This window comes from Cornus florida, unplaced genomic scaffold, assembly GCF_030987335.1.
Source record: "Cornus florida cultivar Cherokee Brave unplaced genomic scaffold, ASM3098733v1 CherokeeBrave_3.0.0_Hap2_Chr09, whole genome shotgun sequence".
In the NCBI taxonomy this organism is placed as follows: Eukaryota; Viridiplantae; Streptophyta; class Magnoliopsida; order Cornales; family Cornaceae; genus Cornus; species Cornus florida.
Window position 1 is genome coordinate 34033948 of NW_026775579.1, and position 26414 is coordinate 34060361.

Sequence of the window (26414 nt, forward strand, 5' to 3'; positions counted from 1 at the left end):
TCTCTCACACACACATCCACTCTCCACTTGTCACTAATCTAGACCTCCTCACAAGATTTGATCTCAAGCCTACACTTGTTAACATCCTAGGCCTCCTCACAAGGCTTAATCTCAAGCCTATACTTGTCACAATCCTAAGCCAACAAGTGCACCAACCAAAGGCCAACAAATGGGTAAATCCTCACCCTACACTTGTCACCAAATAAGGCTTCCAAGTGTCTCCACCACAAAGTCAACAAGTGGTTCAATGAGAGTGTGACACTTGTCACACTTTTCAAAAATTGTAAAATGGTTCTTCCCTAAAATATTTCACAAAATAAATTACAAAATGGTCCCTAAGACAAAATATCTAAAAAAGATAATTACACAAAGCACCATAAAAAGTGAAAATGTTTTCGAAGAAACTATGCATCCATACCCCTACAAAATGAAAGAACAAGCTAGCATACTTTTCTCTAAAAGTAAAACTACGCATTTCATAGAAATAAAATTAGGGAATGCATGCGATGCCGGAAACCAAATCCGAACTCAAAACCCCACCTTGGGTCTCCAATACCCTAAGGTTACGCGAAAATAATTAAACAAATGAATAAATAAAAGAAAAAGAAAAATGCCGAAAGAAGAAAAATGACAAGGTCCTTACAACATCCCCTCTTAAAAGGATTTCGTTCCCGAAATCAAGTCATACCTGAGATTGCAAACAAACCCGGGTACTGAGAGCGAACCTCCTGCTCGAGCTCCCAAGTAGCCTCCTCGACCTCGTGATGTCTCTACAAAACTTTGACCAATGGAATGGTCTTGGTCCGTAATACCTGCTCTCTGGAGTCAAGAATCTCGACTGGACCCTCTTTGTAGGTCGTGTCCTCGTCAACAACAATATCTGTCCACCGCAAAACATGTAATGGATCTGACTCATATTTCCTCAACATGGAAACATGAAAAACGTCGTGAACTCTGTCCAAATGTGGCGGCAATGCCAATCGATAAACAACCTCACCAACACGGTCCAAAATCTCGAACGGTTCAATGAACCTAGGAGACAACTTGCCCATCTGTCGAAATCTCATAAGCCCCTTACGTGAAGAAATCTTAAGAAAGACATGGTCCCCTACCTTAAAAGACAAGGATCTCCTCCTCCTGTCAGCATAACTCTTCTGTCTACTCTGAGCTGTAGCTAATCGCTACAATGACGATATCCGGAACTAAGGTAACTGTATCACCTACCTCGGTCCAACGAACTAGTGATCTGCAAGGTCTGCCATACAACGCCTCAAAAGGTGCCATGCTGATACTGGCCTGATAACTGTTGTTATAGGTAAACTCAACCAAATACAAGTAGTCCTCCCAAGTATCCCCAAAATCCAAGTTGCAAGCTCGAAGCATATCCTCCAATATCTAAATGGTGCGCTCCGACTGACCATCAGTCTAAGGATGGAATGTTGTGCTGAAATGAAGCCCCGTGTCAAGAGCCTCCTGAAAACCCTGCCAAAAGTGAGACGTGAACCGAGAATCCCTATCCAAAATAATGGATACAGGAACCCTATGAAGCCTGTCAATCTGCCTCACATACAGTCCATTAGTCTCTTTGCGTCATCTGTTACTGCTATAGGCAAAAAGTGTGCCGTATTAGTCAACCTGTCAATTATGACTCAAACGACGTCATTCCCTGCCTGGGATCTCAGAAGTCCTGTTACAAAATCGATTGTAATGTGTTCCCACTCCACTCTGCCACTGGTAGTGGTTGCAACAAACCTGCCGGTCTCTAATGTTCTGCCTTCACTTGCTAACAAGTAAGGTATTTAGCCACGAATTGAGAAACATCCCACTTCATACCCTTCCACTAAAACTGTCACTGCAAATTGTGATACATCTTTGTGATACCCCTCGATTCTAGAGCCACGGGTGATCAAGTCCGAGCACAGATCCGAAGGATATCAAACAATTAATATTTAATCGAACACAGAATACAAAATGAATTTAAGAAATAATAATAAGCTGAAGGAATACTAAATTGAAAATCCTCAAATATAAATATTTAAACTTTTACAATCCAAACTTCATAAGTTTACAACTCGGGAATCCATCTCCAGTGGACCCCTAATAAAAATCCAAACCGAGCGAAAATAAATAACTGAAGATAAAAGCCCAAATCGAATATCAGGAAAGAAGTCCTACATCGTCGGTAGAATGAAAGATCGTCTCTGCTCAGCTCGAACAAGCTCTAAGACCTCAACCATCCAACACCTGAAAAATAATAAGTGGGTCAGGCCCACTAGCAAGCTCTATACTACTACTACCCAAGCAGAGACCCGATACGCATGTACATCCTAACCAATCCAACAATAGCTAATAGTCCGTAGATAAATATATATATATATATAATCACACTACAGGACTCTCACTGGACTACAGGCCTGTCTCAACCTGACTAGTAGGCACCATGCGAAAATGCACCCAAAGGTGGGCATGACTACCTAGCCCTAGTAAGGTACACATCCAACCATCATAGCCAGTTATGCATCCCAATGCATATACGCTCCCTAACCAACGACTCTGAGTCTCAGGCTCATATCGTGGCATCATAAAAATATATTTAAATTCCATTCCAAACCAAAGTGTCACTCAATTATTTATTGATTTGACACAGAAGACAGGTAGGACTTAACTTTTGTAGTTAATCCATCCCTTAATCCAGAGTAGGTAGGACTTAGCATTTTTTTGAGCTAATCCCCCTAGTATGACACCGTCCCATACCAGTGCATACAAACCATCCATCCAGTATTGATAATATATATATAATGGCATAGCATATCAATATCAACATATCCAATCACAAGCTTAACAAGAATGTTTAACTAGCATGCTTGTTCAATACATCCAGTACCTGATTCTCTAACAAGTTTTAAATGCAGAGAATAAATATAATCACCCTGTAACTCACAACAAGCATAATAATAATAACAGAATTAACATGCTTATTGATACCAACTCCACAACATCCAATAAGTTGATATAAAGAACTCTTTGTAAACATCAACTAACTTCTGATTATATGATAACAGAATTTATATAAACTGACCTGTTTAAACTCATACCATTGTTACATGATTTAACCATAAACCCCTAATTCAATTGCTAACTTAGAATTTAACAACTTGAATCGTCTGCACAATCTTAACCTGTAAACTTCCTTAAAAGTGACTTACTGACACTTATTCCGATTATAATCATTCTGTAATCTAATATGCTTAATTTAAATCACAGAAACATGATTAAACAATATTCTCATTCCCAGACAAAATTGCAACTCATCGGGTTATGCACTTAAAATCCTCTGCCTCCAAAACAGTCCACAAGTTCACTTGAAAATACAACGGTTTAAAACTACTGACCTCTTTGTAATTTATTATGTATTAACACACCCTCAAAATTTTAATAGGACTTAGATGCTACTGGAACATCCCTGCATAGTTCCTAATAGCATCTGAAAACACCAAATTCTGAAACCCGTAGCCAAAACCCCCACTGAAAAGGCCAAAAACTGAAAACTGTTGAAGGAGCCGGCTCCACACAAAGTGGAGCCGCCTCCACTACCAAGTAGAGCCGGCTCTACTACAAAGTAGAGCCTACTCCACTTTTTAGTTGAGCCTGCTCTACTTGAAATAGAGCAGGCTCCTTCCCCTGTGCGTCGTTTTTTCAATCCCGGCGGTGTCCGGCTGTGTTGATCCTCCAAACCAAATTTCTTACTGATTAAAATTAAGTCCTTGGGTGTTCAAAAGTTAATTCTTATTGAGGCATGTCCTCCATGATCTGAATCACCCGCTCAGTCTGTCCATCAGTCTGAGGATGATAAGCAGTACTATGGTGTAATTCTGTTCCCAAAGCCTGCTGAAAACTCTTCTAGAACCCTAACACAAAGCTCAAATCCTTGTCCGATATAATAAACAAAGGAATGCCACGCAACTCATCAACTGCTCCGAAGTGTAATCAGTGCAAAAAGGCAAGAAATGAGCTGATTTCGTCAATCTGTCCATGATAACCAAAATGGAATTGTGATCCTTGAAGGAATTTGGCAATCCTTCCACAAAATCCATAAAAAGGCTCTCCTATTTCCACTCCGGTATGGGTAGTGGCTGTAAAGCTCCTGGCGGCCTCTGACGATCACTGAATAATCTGAATAACTCACCCAACAAATAATGCCTCCATATGCGCAAGGCAAAGACCACAGCTGCCAATTCCAAATCATGTGTTGGATAATTAAGCTCATGAGGCTTAAGCTTCTTGGATCTGTATAAAATCGGTCGCTCCTCCTGCATCAAAACACATCCAAGTCCCTGCAAAGAAGCATCTGTATAGACTAGATACTCTATCCCGCTCTATGTAGTAGCCAGAACCGGTACAGAAGTCAACTTAGTCTTCAGCTCATCAAAAGCTCACTATTAGTGTTCATCCTACACGAACGGTACACCCTTTTTAGTTAGGTACGTGAGTGGTCCAGCTATCTTAGAGAAACCCCTGGATGAACCTCTGATAATATCCCACCAAACCGAGGAAACTCCGAATCCCGGTAGGTGAAATAGGCTGTCCCCGCTCAACCACGGCCGAAACCTTGGCTGGATCTACTGCTATCCCCTTTTCTGATACCGCATAACCAACAAACTTCAATTCCTGCTGCCAAAATTCACACTTCACGAATTTGGCATACAGTTGGTGCTCACGAAGCATCTACAAGACTATCCGAAGATGTCTAACATGATTCTGCACCACTGGTACTGCTTCAAGTGTTTGTTGCACATGTAGCTGACTCTGAAGTGCCGCTGCTACGCCTGCAGCTACAGCCTGAGCAATGATGTAAACTAACTGAGGAGAATCCTCTAGATCCCTACCCTGATTGTAGGCCTGTTGCTGAGACTCCTGAGTAACTTGAATTTCCTCATGCTCTATCTGCAATTGACCATCTTCCTCCTGAAACCTAGGCATTTGCTGCTCTTCCCCCATTTGCCGACGTCGCAGGCGTTCTTGCTGCCTACGTGCCAGTCTCCTCTGTCGACTGTTCATGTTCTGTCCTCTTCTAGCATTAACCATACTGTTAACATAGAAAGACAAACATCAATACGATTGTAAACGGACCGTAAAGGAATTCAACGAATCCTAAACTTAAGCTCTAATCAAGAGGAAACGCTACGCGGAAGACTTAATACGAAACATCCTAGAGACACTTGAACCTGGAGTGCTCTGATACCAACTGTGATACCCCTCGATTCTAGAGCCACGGGTGATCAAGTCCGAGCACAGATCCGAAGGATATCAAACAATTAATATTTAATCGAACACAGAATACAAAATGAATTTAAGAAATAATAATAAGCTGAAGGAATACTAAATTAAAAATCCTCAAATATAAATATTTAAACTCTGACAATCCAAACTTCATAAGTTTACAACTCGGGAATCCATCTCCAGTGGATCCCTAATAAAAATCAAAACCGAGCGAAAATAAATAACTGAAGATAAAAGCCCAAATCGAATATCAGGAAAGAAGTCCTACATCGTCGGTAGAATGAAAGATCGTCTCTGCTCAGCTCGAACAAGCTTTAAGACCTCAACCATCCAACACTTGAAAAATAATAAGTGGGTCAGGCCCACTAGCAAGCTCTCTACTACTACTACCCAATCAGAGACCCGATACGCATGTACATCCTAACCAATCCAACAATAGCTAATAGTCCGTAGATAAATATATATATATATATATATATATATATATATATATATATATATATATATAATCACACTACAGGACTCTCACTGGACTACAGGCTTGTCTCAACTTGACTAGTAGGCACCATGCGAAAACGCACCCAAAGGTGGGCATGACTACCTAGCCCTAGTAGGGTACACATCCAACCATCATAGCCAGTTATGCATCCCAATGCATATACGCTTCCTAACCAACGACTCTGAGTCTCAGGCTCATATCGTGGCATCATAAAAATATATTTAAATTCCATTCCAAACCAAAGTGTCACTCAATTATTTATTGATTTGACACAGAAGACAGGTAGGACTTAACTTTTGTAGTTAATCCATCCCTTAATCCAGAGTAAGTAGGACTTAGCATTTTTTTGAGCTAATCCCCCTAGTATGACACCGTCCCATACCGGTGCATACAAACCATCCATCCAGTATTGATAATATATATATAATGGCATAGCATATCAATATCAACATATCCAATCACAAGCTTAATAAGAATGTTTAACTAGCATGCTTGTTCAATACATCCAGTACCTGATTCTCTAACAAGTTTTAAATGCAGAGAATAAATATAATCACCCTGTAACTCACAACAAGCATAATAATAATAACAGAATTAACATGCTTATTGATACCAACTCCACAACATCCAATAAGTTGATATAAAGAACTCTTTGTAAACATCAACTAACTTCTGATTATATGATAACAGAATTTATATAAACTGACCTGTTTAAACTCATACCATTGTTACATGATTTAACCATAAACCCCTAATTCAATTGCTAACTTAGAATTTAACAACTTGAATCGTCTGCAAAATCTTAACCATGTAAACTTCCTTAAAAGTGACTTACTGACACTTATTCCGATTATAATCATTCTGTAATCTAATATGCTTAATTTAAATCACAGAAACATGATTAAACAATATTCTCATTCCCAGACAAAATTGCAACTCATCGGGTTATGCACTTAAAATCCTCTGCCTCCAAAACAGTCCACAAGTTCACTTGAAAATACAACGGTTTAAAACTACTGACCTCTTTGTAATTTATTATGTATTAACACACCCTCAAAATTTTAATAGGACTTAGATGCTACTGGAACATCCCTGCATAGTTCCTAATAGCATCTGAAAACACCAAATTCTGAAACCCGTAGCCAAAACCACCACTGAAAAGGCCAAAAACTAAAAACCGTTGAAGGAGCCGGCTCCACACAAAGTGGAGCCGCCTCCACTACCAAGTAGAGCCGGCTCTACTACAAAGTAGAGCCTACTCCACTTTTTAGTTGAGCCTGCTCTACTTGAAATAGAGCAGGCTCCTTCCCCTGTGCGTCGTTTTTCCAATTCCGGCGGTGTCCGGCTGTGTTGATCCTCCAAACCAAATTTCTTACTGATTAAAATTAAGTCCTTGGGTGTTCAAAAGTTAATTAACTTCCTTGATTAAGAATCACATTCAGTGGAAACAGGAATTAAACAGAATAATTTAAAAACGCTTAACATGTACCTAAAAGAAAACATACTGTTCAACTTCTTCTCCAACTCCGACAACTTGGTTCCTCCAACCCACGTTTCCTATGGATTAAAACTAAGTCCCAAAGGCTCTAAAGTTGTTTAAGTTCATTACTTATTATTCAAAACCATATGAAACAAGAATTTCGCAAAACCGTTTCTAAGTGGATTAAAACCCCTACAAGAACACATACTGTTCAAATTTGTTTAATCTTTCAAACCCACTTTCTTTCCAGTTTAAAACTAAAACCCAAGATGCTCCCGAGTAATTTCAATTCATTATTCATTAATTAAATTCAATTTGAAATAAGAATTAAACACAGACAGTTTAAAAACGAACAAAACACACATACAGGAAAACATACTGTTATGAAGCAATTTACGTGTAAAGCAATTTAATTTAATCTTTATTTCATCCTGAGACTGTATTAGGGATGCAAAGAACACAGGTCAAAGGGATAGAGTTAGTTATAGAACTTGCCTTACACCGACGGTTCTTCACAAGTTCTCCGGTAACCTCTCTGTTTGCTCTTTCTTTCTCTGTCCCTCTATGCCTCCTTACGTTTTTTGTTTAATTGTTTCTCTAAACCCTAAACCACCGTAATGAGCCTATTTATAAACTTAAACTTTAAACCCTAATCCATGTATAATACAGCCCATAAACAAACCTAGGTTATTCACTGTCGGCTGTCAATGCAAACTATAAACCCCGTGAAACTATATTCACATGAAAACCAATTTAAATTTAATTTAACTTAAAACAATTTAATTACACCACATTAATTCCTCATTTATATTAAATTTCATAAATTCAAAGTAACATAAACAAAGAAGTAAATTAAGTTAAATTATCATAAGCAAAGAAGTAATTAAAACCATTAGAGAAAATAGAACAATTAACTTAAAGTAAATCCCTAATTAAATAAAGTAAATCAATTAAACTTAAAAATGCAATTAAATAAATTTCAAAACTATCCTTCTAAAAATTAGGGGTATTACAATCTTCGTACCACCTGGATGAATTGCAAGTCGAGAATGGTGAAAATCCCGAAGAACAATATCACGACAAAACAAAGGAACGAACATCATCCCCCTGTACCTAAGACCACTGTCTGAATACAAGGTCTAACCCTCTACATTTTCGCCACTTCATCTCCCTATCCTCCTGCTGTGCCTTAATAACTCTATTGACTAGAGCTGGTTGAGCCATAAGGCTAAACAAAATTAGCCGGTGAAACATCCTCACACAATCGTAAACCAAGATCTGCAAGCTCTTCTAACATCTTTCATCTATGAATGGAAATGCTAGCAAGAGTCCCCCGTGATTTTCCTACTCAATGCATCGGCCACAACATTGGCCTTGCCTGGATGATACTGCTCCTCAAAGTCTTAGTCTTCCATGAACTCTACCCATCTATGCTGTCTCAAGTTCAAGTCCTTCTGAGAGAAAAGATACTTGAGACTCTTGTGATTGGAGAAAACCTCAAACTTTTCCCTGTACAAGTACTGTTTCCACCCTTTCAGACAAAGATCACTGCTGCCAATTCCAAACCATGTGTCGTTATCGGTAATTTTATAAATAGGTGGGCCAAATTTTTTTGAAACAACAAATTGTCATTTGGTTGGTACACTTATGACATGGAGCGCCTACCACATCCAATATTTACTCCTAAACTACAACCACCACCCCCAATTAATTTGTTACATTTAAGGAAAATCTAACAACTGTTTTGGTCGAAAAAACCAAAGGACACATGTAGTTTTATTTAAAAGGGACAAGTGCAGAAAATATTCCTAAAGTATACTCCGCGTAACACTTTTACCCCCTATTTGAAAAAAAACGTACAAAAAATACCCCTAATCTTTTCACATTGTGTAAAAATACCCCTAAATTAGAAATTTGACATAAATTAGTGTTGTAATACCCGTTTTGCCCTTTTACTTTTTCGAAAATGTTTAAAGGAATATATATGTTATTAATCTCATACTATATGGGTGTTACGTGTACATTACCCTTTTTTTTAAAAAAAAAAAAAAAAAAACTTTTTTCTCTCTCTCTATATATATCTCTAAACTTTTTTTTATTTTATTATATTTTTATTTGAAACTTTGAGAATTTGTAGAATAAGGATTTGAATTTTTTGAAATTTCATTTTGCTGTTTTCTACTAATTTTTTTTTTTCTTTATTTTATTTTTTTCGTACTAACACTGTTAAAACAAGAAAAAAAATATTAGTGTGTATTGGTTTTCGAAGTTTGGAGCAAATTTATTTTCTTTAATTTGCACTTTATTTTCATTTTTATTTTCTATTTTATCTTTGCTTTTTTATTTTTATTTTTATTTTTATACTTTTATTTTTATTTTTTATTTTTTATTTTTATCTTTAATTGTCCATTACTTCATTTTATAAAATTATTTATTTTTATATATTTTATAAAATAGTTCAGTAAAGGTAATTTAGTTATCTTAGAATTTAAATTTGTGAGATCTATTTGAACCAAATTAAAACTTTAGGAAAATTTTTTTTGCACGTAAAAAATGTGATATGGATGCAAACATTCTTTAAGGTGTTTTATGCAATCTTTCACATTCCATTCCGTGGGGAATTTGCCCAAGTTGAGGGATGAAGTAGCTGGACTTCTGAAGTCAAGGAATTTGGTTGTAATGCTAATTAGGGGGCTGGTCCTCCATGCCATGTATGCTGTGCTGTAGCTGTCAAAGCGTCAATGGAGAAGAACTTCTCTTACACTATTCTTCATGGTGATTCTAATCAACCTTTCTAGAAATATTCTTTAAAAGGCACCCAATTTAAAGTTACGTAGTTTTAGGAGTTATATTACTTAAATTGATGACTATGGTACCTAACAATCTCAACAACCAATTAAAATGATATAATTTAGTCAACTTTACCTTCAGCCAACTCACCCAACCTTATCACATACCTGTCCCAAAAAAAAAAAAAAATGATGATAACTTGGAACTTCTTGTGGGGGTGTACCGACAGGGAAGAAGTCCACATCATGATAAGTTGCAATTTTTGGGGGAAGTATCAACAACCTTGTAAAACCCATTCGCATCACACACAAACAGTTCCTTCTCCTTGACCAACATTGGCGACACCCATAACCGTCACCTCTACCATGTGCTGATGTGCGACAACACATGGAATAACTTTAAAAAAAAAATTTAGGGTTAGTTTAAAAATATATTAAATGTTTGGTGATGCATTGCAATAAATATTTTTTGAAATTAAATTATTTTTTAATACTTTTATTACTAAATTTATAATAATTTTTTTTTAATATGATGTTACCATATTTGATAATAGTTACTTTAAGAATGAATGAGTGTAGTTGTCTTTGTAAGAAATAGAAAAGGACAAAATTATTTAATTAAAAAAAATTATCTAAAATAATCAAACTCTACTCAGTCATTTTAAAAGTTTCAAATTCTAATTTCATTCAAATGTTATACTGAACTAAATTTAGTGACCATGAATCAAATGGAATTCCTAAACTTCATCATTTAGTCGGTCGCTCATTGTGGGCTTTCCGCGCAGTACAGTCAAAACCAAGAATGAGATTCTAGGCCAGTTCCACGTCAAAGGCTAATCGTTAAGTACGTACCGGATATCCAGACCATCTAAGTTGAACAGGGGGATGCAATGGGTGCAGTGACCGAAGCTGAAACCTGCTATTGGAATGCTTTCTTATAATGGCTAGTCAGTGGCGTATGAGCAAGACAGGTCAAGAAAAGCATGAGGCTTGGCTTAGCTGCAGTCGTTCCTCTTCTCTTTGACTTCTAAGTACCAAACACATCTAATTATCTAAACACAAATTTTCAAAATAAAATTGCTTTTCAGTGGTTGAGCAGAGAAGCAATTTCAAACCGGTTCCATATCACATAGGTAAAAGTACTTTATTTTAGTAGGTCTTATCAATATCTAATTCGTAATTACAACCGGCACAATTAAATTTTTCTAGCTCTTGAGTTTTTACTTTTATTTTATCATATATATATTTTTTATCCTGACAATAAAAGGTTCAAATTGTTCAATAGGGTTTGTTATAGGAAATACCCATGTCGGGAATCAAATGCAAATGAAACTGGCCAGTACTTGAAACATGAACAAGGGACAGTAACATACCATTCATTTATTTTGAAGCTAGCAAACCCCAAAACCATCCCTCAAAATTCATAATCAAACTTAACATGTAACCAAAATTTTATATATTAGTATCTGACCTCAATGTGATAAAATTGAACCTGCCAAAGAAGAGTCTTGCTAACAAGTCCACCTATTTTTGTTCATTAGCCAAAAAAACAGCTACAAGTACTCCAAAACATCAACTATATTGATCCAAAGTTATTTACCGCGCACTTTAAGCTTCTTGTGATTGGCTCAGGTGGCGGATTCTTTACAAGTTGGGCAGCCTATGGATTCATGTATCAAAAGGAGCCACAAGGAAAATGGGGCTTAAGTCGCAACGCGCAGCTTCCTTAGTAAGGCCTTTAGGAGAACTCTCCGTAGGCCCCAGTCTCACCGAAGATGAGACATGATTTTAAGTGATGCACCTGATTTGCGAACGATTAGGTTGAATCTCTATTATTACTCAGAAGGCATTCACCAGGTAAACAATGAGGAAACAGTGGTGATAATAATGGTGGAGGAGACTGGTCAACCTGTTGTGGGAAGGACTTCTTTATGGATAAGAAGCACTTCAATGGTCTATATTGTGTGGAAGAACTGGTGACTTCGACTGCATAAAAGATTTGGCACAAAGCGTGGATCCAAATGAAGGATGTTGATGCATGGTGGAAAGGAATCTACAAGCAGTGGCTTCTGCCGGAAAGCATAATGAGAGACCATTCAATGATATGAACAGCTAGGCTTAGGCTTATATATATATATATATATATATATGGATCAATGATTTTGGTAGATTAGTTTGACAGCATACATGGTTCAGATAAGCAACTTTAACAATTAAAAAAAAAAAAAAGCAAAAAAAAAAAAAAAAAAAAACAAAAACAAAAACAAAAACAACGCGTACACATATTCATCTTTTTTAGACTGTCAAATTATATAATTAGACTAAGTTTTTCTCTTCTGATGGTTATCAAATCTCTCCCTCTTTTTTTCATCACTTCAAACAATATTTCTTACACTCTTAACTTAAAAATAATATTTCTTATCATCTTAACTTGAAAAGGGAAAGAACTTTTTTTTTTTTAAAAAAAATAATAATAATAATAAAGAACTTCTAATTTTTAAAGTATATATGATTGCAACTTCATATCATATTTCATATTCATATATATTGTATCATATGTGTAATTTTTTTTTTAAAAGGTAGTAAATATGTGTATTTATTTGTTTGATTATATTGTTCTTTACATGACGTGTGACGTGTGTGTGTTCGTGCGCATAGCTATATTATTTCTGGTTTATAAAGATCTTCATTAATCTTACAATATGTTCAGCTCATGATTCAGACTGCGGAAGAGAAGTAATCCAATTTTTGGGGGAAAAAAAAAAAACCTAGTTCATTAAGTGAGGACCAAGTCGGGACTACTAAGGGAAGGAGGGGGGCCCATCCATAAACAACCTCTCATCCAAAACCCGGTTTTAAGCAACCCAGAAGAGGAAGAAGCTAAGGGAAAAGGGGCAGAAAATGAATATACAAAAGAATCAGACAAGAAGCAGAAGTTCATTTTGCCGGAAATGTGGTTAGTCAAAGCTTGATGAGCGGCTCCACCTGCCTTGCAAGTAGTCCTCTAACGAGACATTTTGCTCAATGCTGCTCATGGAGAGAGCATCTTCCTCCACATCAAGCAATGCAAGGTTAAGATGGGACTGGAGAATTGGTTTCGGAAAAGCTTCATCGTCTATCATGTCAGACTCGTCAGAATCATTAACTTCTAACCTTGCCCACTTGGTTACCTCAGCATCGCCTTGGAGGAGCTTCAGAACCTGTCATTGACAAGAAGTATTTGTCAACAGTCATCACAAAAGGAATCAAATTGTGAGTTGGAAGTGTAAAAGTGAGGATTACAGTGATACATAACCTTTTATGAAGTAGTGCATTAAGTGGAATGAGTAGTGTGCATAACCAGCCCCCTAAAGAACATTTCATATAGCATCAGGGATTTATTTTTTTTTCTTTGGTTAAATTCTGCAACAGCCAAAAGCTCAAAATCATGTTCTTTGGAAGTTCTTTTGGTTTAAAGTTGGGTTTTCCATTTTACTGAGGGCACTTAGGGAAAAGCCATAAAATGGCGTAAGATGCCATTATTTAGAAGAGGCTTTTGGTGAGTCAAAGCGTGTAGACGATATAATGAGTTCTAAAAGAAAGTAATACAGTAGTTTGTTTTCTCAGTATCATTCGAACTCTTGATTTGAAGGGCAAGTTACATATGCTGTAATAGTGAGGTTCTATAGAGTTGGTAAAGTTTATCGTGTTGTAAGTCTTCCCTTATTTTCTCGAATTTCCCTGGTGTCTTTCGCTTGCACAAGATTACAGAATTAAAAAAAAAAAAAAGACCTCTTTTGACAGCGTCTGACATAACATTTTTCTTTCATTTCTTACCAATCATAGACAAGGAGGGTAAGAGTAAAGAGGGCATGGCTTGTAGAATTAAGGTACAGATGATGCAGGGCATTAAATGTGTCGACTTGTGATTGTCAATACTAATCAAATAATTCAGAAATTTTGTATCTGATATAAGGCCATCCATGCTTCAATTGTACAAAATGTTTGGTGGTTAGTAGAAACACAATGCACATGAAATAAACATAGCAACATAGAGAAGACATATCGAATATCTAACGAGATCATTTGTCTAACATGGTTCGGACTTGCAACAGAACCAGTAACAACAGAAAAGGGGAAGGGGTGGTGGGGGGGGGGCCTTATGTTTGTCAGTTTAGGTCAAGTTAAATGTATTGCAAGAGCAAGAGAAGGGTCAAAATAAATGTGATTTTTGGTGGTGAGAACAAATTGCGTCCTATGATTAATTTTATCCATAAAGCTACACGAAGCTGAATGGTGAGAGGACTCATGCAGACAGCCCAAGCATTTAGAATACTAGGCTTTGTTATTAATGATGATGTTATCCCATGATCTAAATCCATAACAAGATTATTTCTCAACTCTCCTTTTCCATAGTGCTGAATGCAACCTAGAAGCTTTGAAAGCACAATTACAAGGACGGGAGTTAGTAACTTACAAGGCTCATCTGGGGTCGAGCTCTTGGTGCACGTCTGACACAGAGGGTAGCAGCTAAAACCATCCTTTCCATCTGATTGTGATCATAGTTATTGCCCAAGCTCGGGTCTAATAATTGGGCAACCTTTCCGCCATTCAAAATCGGCTTTGCCTGGACATTGTTATTTACTACTTTACTATGAAACAAGATCAAGATGTAAATTTGAAGTAAGCGAACTAATGCGTACAGAGGACATACCCACATAACCAGGCTCTCTCGGCCCTTTGGATAGTCACTGCTTATTGGTTTTCTTCCTGATAGAAGCTCAAGGAGTACTACACCAAATGCGTAGACGTCAATCTTGTCATTCACTTTGCCATACATGAAGTATTCAGGAGCCAAATAGCTGCAGCAGAAAGCACCACTAAAACTTAGTCCAGGAAACATCTAGGAAATTCACCAAGTATTTTTAAAAACTATTCAATATTAACTTATTTATTCAAATATTCACAATGATTTCAGGAAATAGATTCAAGAATTTATTTATTTATTATGACGCTCTGACAAGAAACAACAGAATTTGGCAGTAAAATTACAAACCCAAAGGTTCCTGCAACATCAGTGCATGTTATATGTGATGATGAGGTTGGTGCCCATGTGGCGAGTCCAAAATCAGAGAGCTGAAAATTAAACAAAAAAACATGAGTTTCAAGAAAATCAAAAACAAAATCTTAAGCCAATATGTTTTAAGGTCCAATTTGAATGACCTGCGGCTCAAAATCGTCGGATAGTAGAATATTCGATGACTTCACATCCCTGTGGATCACAGATTTATCATTTCTATAGTGTAGGTAATCCAGTGCTTCAGCTACACCAATAGCCACCTTATATCTCTCACTCCACCCAAATGCCAGAGTATTCTTCTTGTAGCCTAATTTGGAAATTCCCAAAGACAGTAAAAATAACTAAGCATACAACAACTTTTGCTTTCAATTAAACAACAAAATGAAAAATCTCGCGCAATTATATACCATGAAGATTCTCTTCAAGGCTTCCTCTTGATAGGAAATCATAAACCAACAGAAGATTATTGTCCTCATAACAAAACCCTAAAAGTGTTATGATGTTTTTGTGATGTAAGGTAGTAATAATTTCAATTTCCAGAATGAACTCTTTCAATACATCTTCTGATGGCTTTAAGATTTTCACTGCAAGTTCCTGGCCATCGGGAAGGCAACCTCGGTAAACCTGACTGCTGCCTCCTTTTCCAATCAAATTATCTGGAATTATAAAGAATGATAATTGGAGTAAACAAAATATACATATATATTGGACTTAAAGAGTTTTCAAAAAATGAAGTTGTGGAATTGACAAACCAGGCATGAAATTCAATGTCGCCAACTTCAATTCCTCGAGTTGAAACAATCTGCAAGTTCTGGAATATTTCTCATGAAGATCCTCGAACTCTTTGGGCAGGCTTCTTGAAATGTGATCTGGAGGAGGAGCAGACACAGATTCAGTTCCAACAGGACCAATTGCTCCACTTTCTCCATGTAAATTTGAGGATCTATCTCCATCCCTATCACAGGTGCTGCCTTTCTGATCACATCTTGTAGTTGGCAAACAATATTTACGGGGCAACTGCATCGCCCATCGAGCCACTGAGATTTGCCGCTCTGAAGATCTGTCAGAGGATTGCTTCTTTGAGAAAATTGATCGCCGAATAAGTGGCCAACCGGGTCTCAATTCAGGAAGTTCTCTTATCAATAAAGAAATTGAACTTGATGCAGCCTCTAGCATCTGCACAGGCACTATAGCCATCGAGTTGTCTTTGTCGACATTACCACATAACTCCTCTAAACATTGGTTGCGAGGATAATCCAGAAAAAGGGGTACCGAAGAACAAATAGAGCAGTTCTGCTTCAGGGCACCCTCCAGATAATCAGAACCGGCTTTCACTAAGGCCAGCTTCAAATTGCCACAAGTACTCTGATCATGCTTCGCATCCACATTACCAACATTCACTACTTTGGAAGTCTTACTCAGTGACCTTTGAATTGTACCGAGTAAACCAGTCCGATGATGATCTTTTGTTCCTGCAAAACCCAAAGAGGTAAATATTATGCTTCAATCCTAAAACCATGCACGGTTTTCATGTATTTAATCCAATTATAACAGCGATAACAACCTTTTGCATCACTATTAGTTTCTGGAGAGGCTTCTCTTTGGAACACAACTTTCCCATTATTGACAGCAAGTATTGAACAATCTTTTGTTAGTTTCTTTGCACAGTACTTAGCGATAGAAGTCGATGAACGGATCTTATGGTGATTCTGTGCTGTCCCCACTATAACCTCAGTAGCATGGTAAGATTTTGCCTCCCGAACCAAAATTTTTCTGATTGATGAACCTCTGCATATCTTAAGCTTGAGATCCACCTGGAAAGTTTCAACCAAAATCCAGGCTAGTTAATTTAGTTCGGATATTGAGAAAATATTGGATAAATAATGTATATAGGAGTACATTATTGGGACCTGAGGAAACTTAAATTTCCACTAAACTGAGTCTTGTTTCGCTTAATGGAGTTTTGAGTTTTCTAATTTTGCAAAACTAGAACAAACAAATCACAAAGTTCAAAACATCATTTTCTTTTTCTTTTGTCTGTTTTCCAGCAATTAACCAGAAGTGATTGAAAAATACACCAACTTAACAGAAAAAAATATATATATATAAAACAAATCTGCTTAGATTCACCAAAAACATTTCCAACAAAACCTAACTCCTTAACTTTCCGATTGGTTTCCGAAAAAATGATAAAAGAGAACTGAAATTAAGACTTGGAATTGTAGAATTTCGTATTCTACATGCCCAATTCAACTAGTATTAGACTTACATGAGTAAAAATTTCATTTTACTGAAACTAAAACAATAAAAAGCACAACATTCCTAAATTCATTTAGTTTCGTTCACATTTCTTCTCAGAAACCAAATAGTGTCACTGAAAAACTTCAGATAGAAAAACAAACAAAAGGGCGAAAAAAAAAACAGTCAGAGATGGAAACAAGCAAAAATATGTGAAACCAAACCAAACTAAACCAAACCTGTTTCAAGTTGCAGAAACCTTCGTACACGGCAAGAACAGAGTCAAACGCTTTAACAAGCAAAAGCAGAGAATTCCCATCTCGATCCACAACTTCTACAAATACCCATTTCACCAAATCAATCAAATCACACTTCAATCACAAACAAACAATAAACTAAAAATCTCTCTAAAAAAAATGAAAAACCCATACCATTGTTACTGAGAACATGAAGGGCAATCACACGATCACCAGTCTGAGCCACCTTAACCAGAGCCCAAGTCAGTAATTCTCTGCTCTGAGAATCCAACTTCACTCCCACCACCACCGTCCGTCCGCCGGAAACACCCATTTCCCTTTCTTCTCCGGCGGGGCTGATTTGAGTCATTTTCGCGTACTTTTTCTCTCTTGTGGGTCAGATTCCGGCGACTGTGCAGTGTTCACACCGGTCATTAAACGTCATTCGGGAAATGGGATCACATAGAAAAGCGCTTTAGAGGTAGGGATTATGCTCTCACAACCGTCGCTTCGCTTAGCTTTAATTTGCTCTCACACACAGTATCACCCACATAGAAAGGGTATTTGGAGAAATGTTCTCATACACACTGTTCTATAGTATCATATGATGAAACCGTTTTCTTTAATAACAAGGGTTGACTTTTCATGATTTTCTGGTTTAATCTCAATATTTGCAATTTTTATGTTTGGTGGTATGCTATTTTTTTCTAATATGAGCATTTTCGGTCAGCATCACCATTATCAACGTGTCACATCATTACTTATACTGTTACAGTTTATTATAATTTTATATAAATACAAGTACATCATGTTTGTACGTTTCTGCAAATAATATTTGCGAAAACAAAAAGGAAAAAGGAAAAAGGAAAATGGAACAAATAAAATGTTTATTAATTTTTAATAAATAAAAGAAAATACAATCTTTTATAATATTCTTTACAAAAGAATAAAATCTCCTAATTCGATTTTTGTTAGTAGTATTCAAGGGTCTTTGTTGGTATTCAAGGCTACACCTAAGTCACATAAAACGGAAGCGAGAACGAGAGCGAATTTAAGAATAGGAGCGTGAGAGCGGTAAAAGTATGTTATAAATAGTGAGAATTTGAGCGAGAACGAGTGCGAAGCAAAAGTGTGCTCGAAGAGTGAGAACAACACCTATTGAGAAAGATTGTGTGACTTAGGGCTAAACACAACACAATTTGTTGTGTTAATCACCATGGAATGTCGTAAAGTTCTAGATTTTTCTTTGAAATTTTGGATTTTTAGAATATCCTTCTTCCTTCCTGCATGATTCTATTTATAGACTTTTTGAATAAATAAGATGATGACACTGTATCATAAACACACAATTGGACTGAGCCAGTTCTCAAATATATTTTATTAAAAATAATTTATATTCTAATAATTATTCTCAAATATATTTTATTAAAAATAATAATTATTTTATTTTATTTTTTTAACTAATTGTGCTAGATCAGTTAAATAATTTAAATTGATCAAATTTGTGCCAATTAAACAATTTAAATAAATTTGAAATCCATATTTGATAGATCAATTTGACAAAGGAATACAAATTGTCCCAATTCGAATCCTGTGATGTACCCAACTTGTCTCCAAATCTAAATAATCCGTATGTTTTTTTTTTTTCACGCTTTCTTTTTCTTGCATCACATTCCTTAATTTTTTTTCCCCTTCCTACTGTGTACTTCACTGTGTACATGTAATCTGATTGCTCATGTTGACACACAACCATATATAAACATAAGAATATATAAAAAAAAAAAAAAAAAATTCCTCATTGGCTTTTATTGCCCCAGTTTGTTTTTTCCTTGCTTCGTATTTTTCCTCATTCCACTTTATTCACATAGGGCCTGTTTAGTAACACTTTTACTTTCTGATTTCTACTACCAATTCTTAAAATTGTGAAGTAAAAGTGAAAATTATGTTTAGTAATATAATTTTACTTTTTATTTGTTAGAAAGTACTTTCAGATTTAATGAAGGAAAGAGAAAGTGGGGATTTGTTACTTTCCCTACTTTCTACACTGTTCACAAGAAGTGTTTTCTCTACTGTAGCGTTATTAAAAAAAAAAAGAAAAAAAAAAAAGAAGCCCTCCAAAATTATTATCACCAATCAGTATCACCAATCGGTCCACGCTGCGTCCCCGACCATGGCCGCCGGCCTATCGCCACCACCATCACCTCCTCCCCACCATAGCCACTGTCACAACCATCTCTCTCCTCTCTCATAAGTTTTGTGAGGTCAGATCTTGAAACCCCAATAGATGGAATGAAGAGAGAGAGAGACTTTGGGATGAACTCCAGAGAATTCCAGCAAAACCGTGGCCCGGAAGTGGTGATCGGAGGGCTCGTCAGAATTTGCAGAAACTTGCCGAAAGTTGCAGAGATCCGGAAAAAATAAAAATAAAAAATAAAATGAGAGAGAGAGACTTTGGGATGAACTCCAGAGAATTCCAGCTAAACCGTGGCCGGAAGTGGTGATCTGAGGGCTCGCCGGAATCTGCAGAAACTCACCGGAAGTTGCAGAGATCCGGAAAAAAAATAAAATAAAATAAAATAAAATGAGAGAGAGACTTTGGGATGAACTCCAGAGAATTCCAGTTAAACTGTGGCCGGAAGTGGTGATCGGAGGGCTCACCGGAATCTGCAGAAACTCGCCGGAAGTTGCAGAGATCCGGGAAAAAATAAAATAAAATGAGAGAGAGATAGCAGGGAAAGCAAAATTAAAATTAAGGGGAGGTGAGAGAGACAGAACCAAGTTTTGGTGTCTTGTGGGATGGGGTGGGGTGAGGTGAGAAAGAGAGACGGAAGTGGAGGGCGATGAGAGAGACTGAGATGTGGTTGGGGTGAGGTGGGTCTGTGATGAGTGAGGCGATGACAGAGACTGATGATATATATATATATATATATATATATATATATATATATATATATATATATATATAGTATATTTCATAAAAAGCAAAATCAAAATTATAATTATTAAACTTAGTTTCTAATTTTTTACTTTGAAAATATTAAAAGCATAAAAAGTTAGTAAACATAATTTTACTTTATATTTCATTTTTAGGAATGAAAAGTATGATTTTACTTTTGAAGAAAGTAAAAGTAAGAAAGTGAAAGCGTTAGTAAACGGGCCCATAGCCTTTATATTCATAATATGGTATATATTAAATATTGGTACTGCCACGTAATTAAAAGTCATGATACTACCTATTAATTTTATTTCCTTGACTGCCTTGGTTTATAACACAATGAAGTAAGTTGCCTTCTTTTCAAAGGAAAATAATAATAATCGCAGTTGCTTAGACAAATCGTCTTCCTCTCACTGTAGAGGGTTCTCGGTGTGCCTCGCTGTCGTCGAGGGTTTCTTTGTATAGAGATTGTCTCGTTTTCACCAAGAGATTGAGTGTTCTTGTGCATCGCGATCTTTTTGGGGGTGTGGTTGTTGTGGATTTGTGTTTAGAGTTGAGTGTTCGAGTTTGGTGATTGCGAGCTTCCTGTTTCGTGGATCTTTTGAGTTTTCTGCGATACTTCTGTTTTATGTGTGTGGATCCGGATCCGGTGCTATGTCGTTGGACTGTAGCTATTCTAGGGTTTGTACTGTGATCACAAAGTTCACCATCTTCCTTTGGTTTTGCTGGAGCTCTCTGCCGTTGTTGCATTTCATTATTTATTGTCCTTTGGGTTTTTTCTATGTAAAGGATTCTTGGAGGTTTGTTGTGGGTGAATTTGGGTTGTGTGATGATATTTTGATGAATACTTCACAGGAGGTATTACAGGTTTTTCATGCTCAAAAGATTTATGGGGGTGAGGATCAAATTAGATGGAAAAATAATTTCAGCTTCAAGTCAGCATGGGAGGTTTTTAAAGAAATTAATCAACCAGTTTGCTGGGCTGGGCTGTGTTGGAGTGGGGGGAGACCTAGATGGTCTACCTATTCAGTTTTAGTGCTGCAGAATGCTATTCTCACACATTCATTTCTGCAAAGGAGAGGTTTCTCACTTGCTTCTAGATGCAATTTGTGTTATAAGAATATAGAATCGTTAGATCATTTGTTCTGTGGTTGTAATTTTACTTAGCAAGTTTAGGCTAATATCTTTGATATTTGTGATTGGAACTTACAAAGAGTTACTGAGGTTCAGAATCTTATGATGGTTTTTAGTCAAAAATTTCAAGGGAAGGGCAACAAAATGGCAAGGATATTATTCACTGCTGTGTTATATTTCATTTGGTTGGAAAGGAATGAGAGATTACATAATGACAAGTGTAGGGAGCCAAAGGAGCTTGCTAAGTGTATTTTGTGGGAGGTTCTTGATGTAATGGGGATTACCCTTCAAGATATTTTGTAACTCTCTGTTTTTGTTTGCTTTGTTTTGTTTCTTAGTTTGGGTTGCATCCCATGCTAGGTTGATGTTTGTTTTGTAAGTAAGGGCATGCCTTTACTTTTTCCCTTTGTACTATATTGTTGATTTTTATAAAGCATCCTTCATTTAGGGGAAAAAAAAAAATGATGAGAGTGATTTAGCCATTTTGTGGTGTTTTTCATTATTACTAGGTTTCTGGTCGGGTTTGGATTTAGATGTGATTTGTTGTGGGGGCTTGTGGTGCTATGCTTGGGATTTCGCTGGATCTGTTTGGAAGTCGTTGGAGTGGGGTGTCATGGATGGGATATTGGTAGAATGTGATTCAAACAGAGGTGGTGGTTTGGTTGCTGGAAGGGTCTTGTTGGCCGGTGCTGCTCTGCTCGGTTTGGGGAGACGTGTGGTGGTGGTGGTCTTTGGAAACATCGGCGTGGGGAATTGTGTGTGGACGTCATGTGAAGGGGCAGGCACAGTGGCTGGACCCCACTATTCTATAGACCTCGGGCAAGTTAACTTTTAATTATCTTTTTTCCTTTTAATTTTCTGCGGTGCCGGGTTGGTGGCGTAACTTTTACGCCTCATTGTTTACTAACTCTTGTGGTAAGTGGTTTGGATATGTGAGGGTTTTGCCCTCCACGTCATATGGATCCTGTCATCTCTATTAGCAAGTTCGATTTTCAACGTCATTAGTGATTTCAGACTTTATTTTCAAGATTATGGCGTATCCAATACGCCATTCTTTTTCTTTGATTGTCTATGCTTGCCGATCATCGGATTTACGTTGGGTTCCTCTTGGTTTATTGGAGTTAAAGCGCATGCAGAATGCCTCTTCTTCAGATCCCATATACTTTACAGGAAATGGAAAAACTATTATGTGTTCTATTGAATCTGTTTTGCATGGTGTTCTTGTCGGTTTCTTGGTGGTGGTCCTATGTCGTTTCAAGGATGCATTATACTGTGTATTGATGGGGTTTCTTTTGTGTCCCTTTGACATTCGTATCGTGCTCTGGGTTCTCCCCTCGAATTGGGTTTCCTCTGTTTATAGATAGAGACACGAGGTGGTTAATGCTGTTGTCCAGCTTTCCCGAAGTCATGTTCATACGGAATGGAGGGATGCCATGGTTTTGGATCTTGGAGTGCTGTTGGGATGGGCTAATACGTCTGACATGGTGCTATTTACTATGGTCGCGGATATCGTATGCCTTCTGGATGCTGTTAGTAGCATTATGGCATTTTTTATTATCTGTTTTTGGAATGTGAAAGCTCCAAGTCTTCCCATGGTAGAGCTGATTAGGAAGGTAGCACGCACCGATTTATGTTCTTGTCTCTCTCCTTTAACCGTGCTCATCCTCATGTATTTGTTGCTTTGATGATTATAAGATCTTTCTGTTTGCCAGGGTAAAAAAAAAAAAAAAAAAGTTAGCTTTCTTTTCTTTTTCGCTTATATGCCATGTACTGACCTTGTAATCAAACCAAATAAATTCAATATGCTAATAAACTTTAGCACTTAGTAATTTGTCCAAACCATTCATCATCTCAATTATTTTTCCTTTTCACTTTATTTATTTTTTAATCCATGAAATGACCTCTTTTTCTTCATCATCTCCAATTTTTTTTTTTTTTTTTTTTTTTTAATTTTTTGTAGGATTCTACCAGGACTTTTTGAAAGAACTGACGAAAATTTTGTCAAACGAGGCAGAAATTGGAGTCCTCCTTTCAAACAACACCGATCGGGTTCGAACTTTGTTCGTTGTCCCGTCTTATGATGGTATAAACAAACATTTGATTTCTCTTTTTAGACAACACCGATCGGATTCGGACTTTGTTCGTGGTCCCATCATGGTTGTATAAACAGACATTGGATTCCTCCTTTCAGACAACATAGATCGGGTTCGAACTTTGTTCGTTGTCCCATCATGGTGGTATAAGTAGACATTGGATTCCTCCTTTCAGATGACACCGATCGGGTTCGAACTTTGTTCGTTGTCCCATTATGGTGGTATTTAAGTGTTTCACAAAGCAAACGGTGACTATCTTAGAGAGAGAAAGTGATCGAAGAGGCTAAGGAACCACATTGAATGTGTTCGACCCACTTCTCGGCCATCATGCCATTCAAGTGCTTGATCCTGACAACGAATATTTTCTACCACATTGGATACGCAAAGCCACATGCGAACTCACCAATTTCGGTCTTAATCAGAGCAATGAACAATCCGCTGTTTCGGACGCCTTGATGTTAAATTCTCCACTTCATGAGAGAGTAATTGAAGAAAAACAATTTTCACTTTTGGGTCTCAACGCTCACGCGAAGGAAGTATCATGGAGTATTCCCTCTAGACTTTCTACTGAGCTGCCGCACAACGAACTATATTGGGAATGGCTAGAAGATGTCTTAGCTTGCCACCACGACTTCCTATCAAAACAACAACTATATGATGCTTTATTTGCTTATCTGTTTTCATACGATCGCCATGGAGATATACTCAAAGCATTCCTCGAAAGTGGGTGCCCCGCAACTAATACTCTTCACTGTATCATTAGAGAGTTATCAATTTCTCTTCGAGATTTATACACGATAGGCGGTTTCCTTCTTGGTGGAAAAATTTATGATGAAGTCATTCCTTGTGTAGACGAGCTCTCTAGAGCAGGACATGACAAAAATCTCTTCCACTAAGTTGTCAACATCTATTTTTGGCCTTTCACAGACTCTGCAAGAAGTGCAAAGGAGAACAGAATTTGAAGTTATCTGATTGGATCAACTTTTATAATACCCCAATTTTAAAAGCATATGTTTGGGATTTATTTATTCATTTTATTGCATTTTAATTGATTATTTGATTACGTGGTTAATTGTTTATGTGGTTAATTGAATTATTTGTTTAAATTAATTATGTACTTAAATTGTGTATTTTAATTATTATTGGTATGAATTTATTTGATTAAATGCTATGTGTTTATGTGTAATTATTTGTTATGAATTAAATGTTTATTTTTATTTTTTTAAAGGAGTTGGATTTGGATAGTAGTAATAGATCAACCCAATGGGTCACATAGACTACTTGAATAGGAGTTTTGATGGGCATGGATTACCCATGGATAGTTATATATATATAAATTTATTTATAGGTATATATGTATATAAGGATAATTTTATCATTATTGTTTTATTATTATTAGTATTATTAACAGTATTAGTAATAATATAATGGATAGTCAGTTATATATATATAATTATTAATGCTATAATAATGTTTATATATATATATATATATTATTTCCTTTTCTATTTTATTTCCCTTTTCCTTTTCTTAATCATTAAGGCAGAGAGTTGGGGAAGGTTTAGGAGTAGGGTTTTATATATAGTATATATATGTATTATAAGTTTGTAGAGGGGGTTTTGGTTATTTACGTTCATATAAAAGGAGAGAGAGAGAGAGAAACATAGTGGTTTTGGCTAAGGAGTAAAGGCTGACCCAAATGAGTGATCAAAGGAGGTTGTTCATGGGTTGAACCAAGAGCAATAGAAGGTTATGAAGGCAACCAAGGGTCGCCAGAAACAAAGGAAGAAAAGGAAGAAGGAGGTTTGGGATTTCAACTTGAAATCCTTAAGGCAAGTTTTGCTTCTATTCTTTTCCTTTGACTACGTGTTCTGTACATGCCTAGATCGATTCCAAGATGTCTAATTTAAATTAATAAACCTCTTTGCATATTGAAATCGGATTAAAACAGTGTATGCGTATCTATATATGGGTTTCTGTATATAATGCATGATTTGATGCTTGGTTTGTGACTTAAATTGATGTAATGATGTTTAGTGACCTTAAAATCAATGTTGGGACACTCTGGGACATAGAATTGATGATTGAGACCTTTAATAATGGAGTTTGAAAGGACCAGAGGTCGCTGGAGACGAAGAAGATGATCTGCCGCAGGAAATAGTTGATCGGTTTGGAGAAGCGGTCGATCGAAGTGGCTCAAACGGACGACTGGTTGAGGACGTCGGTCGACCGGTTGTTATTTCGATTGACCGGTTTGGTCCAGTGCAAGAATTTTATGGGATTTCATGCTAGGAGTTGTTCGAGTCTGTTATGAAGTTTTTAAATAGTTCTAATGCACTCAATAAAGGACTGGTATGCATAATATATTTTAATATGCTAAGGAATTGGACTATATGGAATTTTATATAGCTTATAAGTTATTTAATAGATGAGTTTGTTAATTTGAATTGTTTTAACAATTGAATTAAATGCTTAAATGATTTTTAATCATGTTTATGGAGATGTATATAATTTAATCGAGATGTAAGTTAATTACTTATCATGTAAGTTAACTGCATGCTATTTAAATTGTTATTATTTCTTCAATAAATGCAATGGATATTAATATGATTTATATCATAATTATTTCTGGATTAATTAATGCAATTGCATGCTTACATCTTTTTATGGA

General features: G+C 36.6%; 1 pseudogene; it reads right to left on the bottom strand.

Annotated features, from left to right (window-relative positions):
• Positions 1–12693: 12693 nt before the first annotated feature.
• On the bottom strand, positions 12694–18123 carry LOC132273661 (protein kinase STUNTED-like; annotated as a pseudogene).
• Between the last annotated feature and the right edge of the window lie 8291 nt (positions 18124–26414).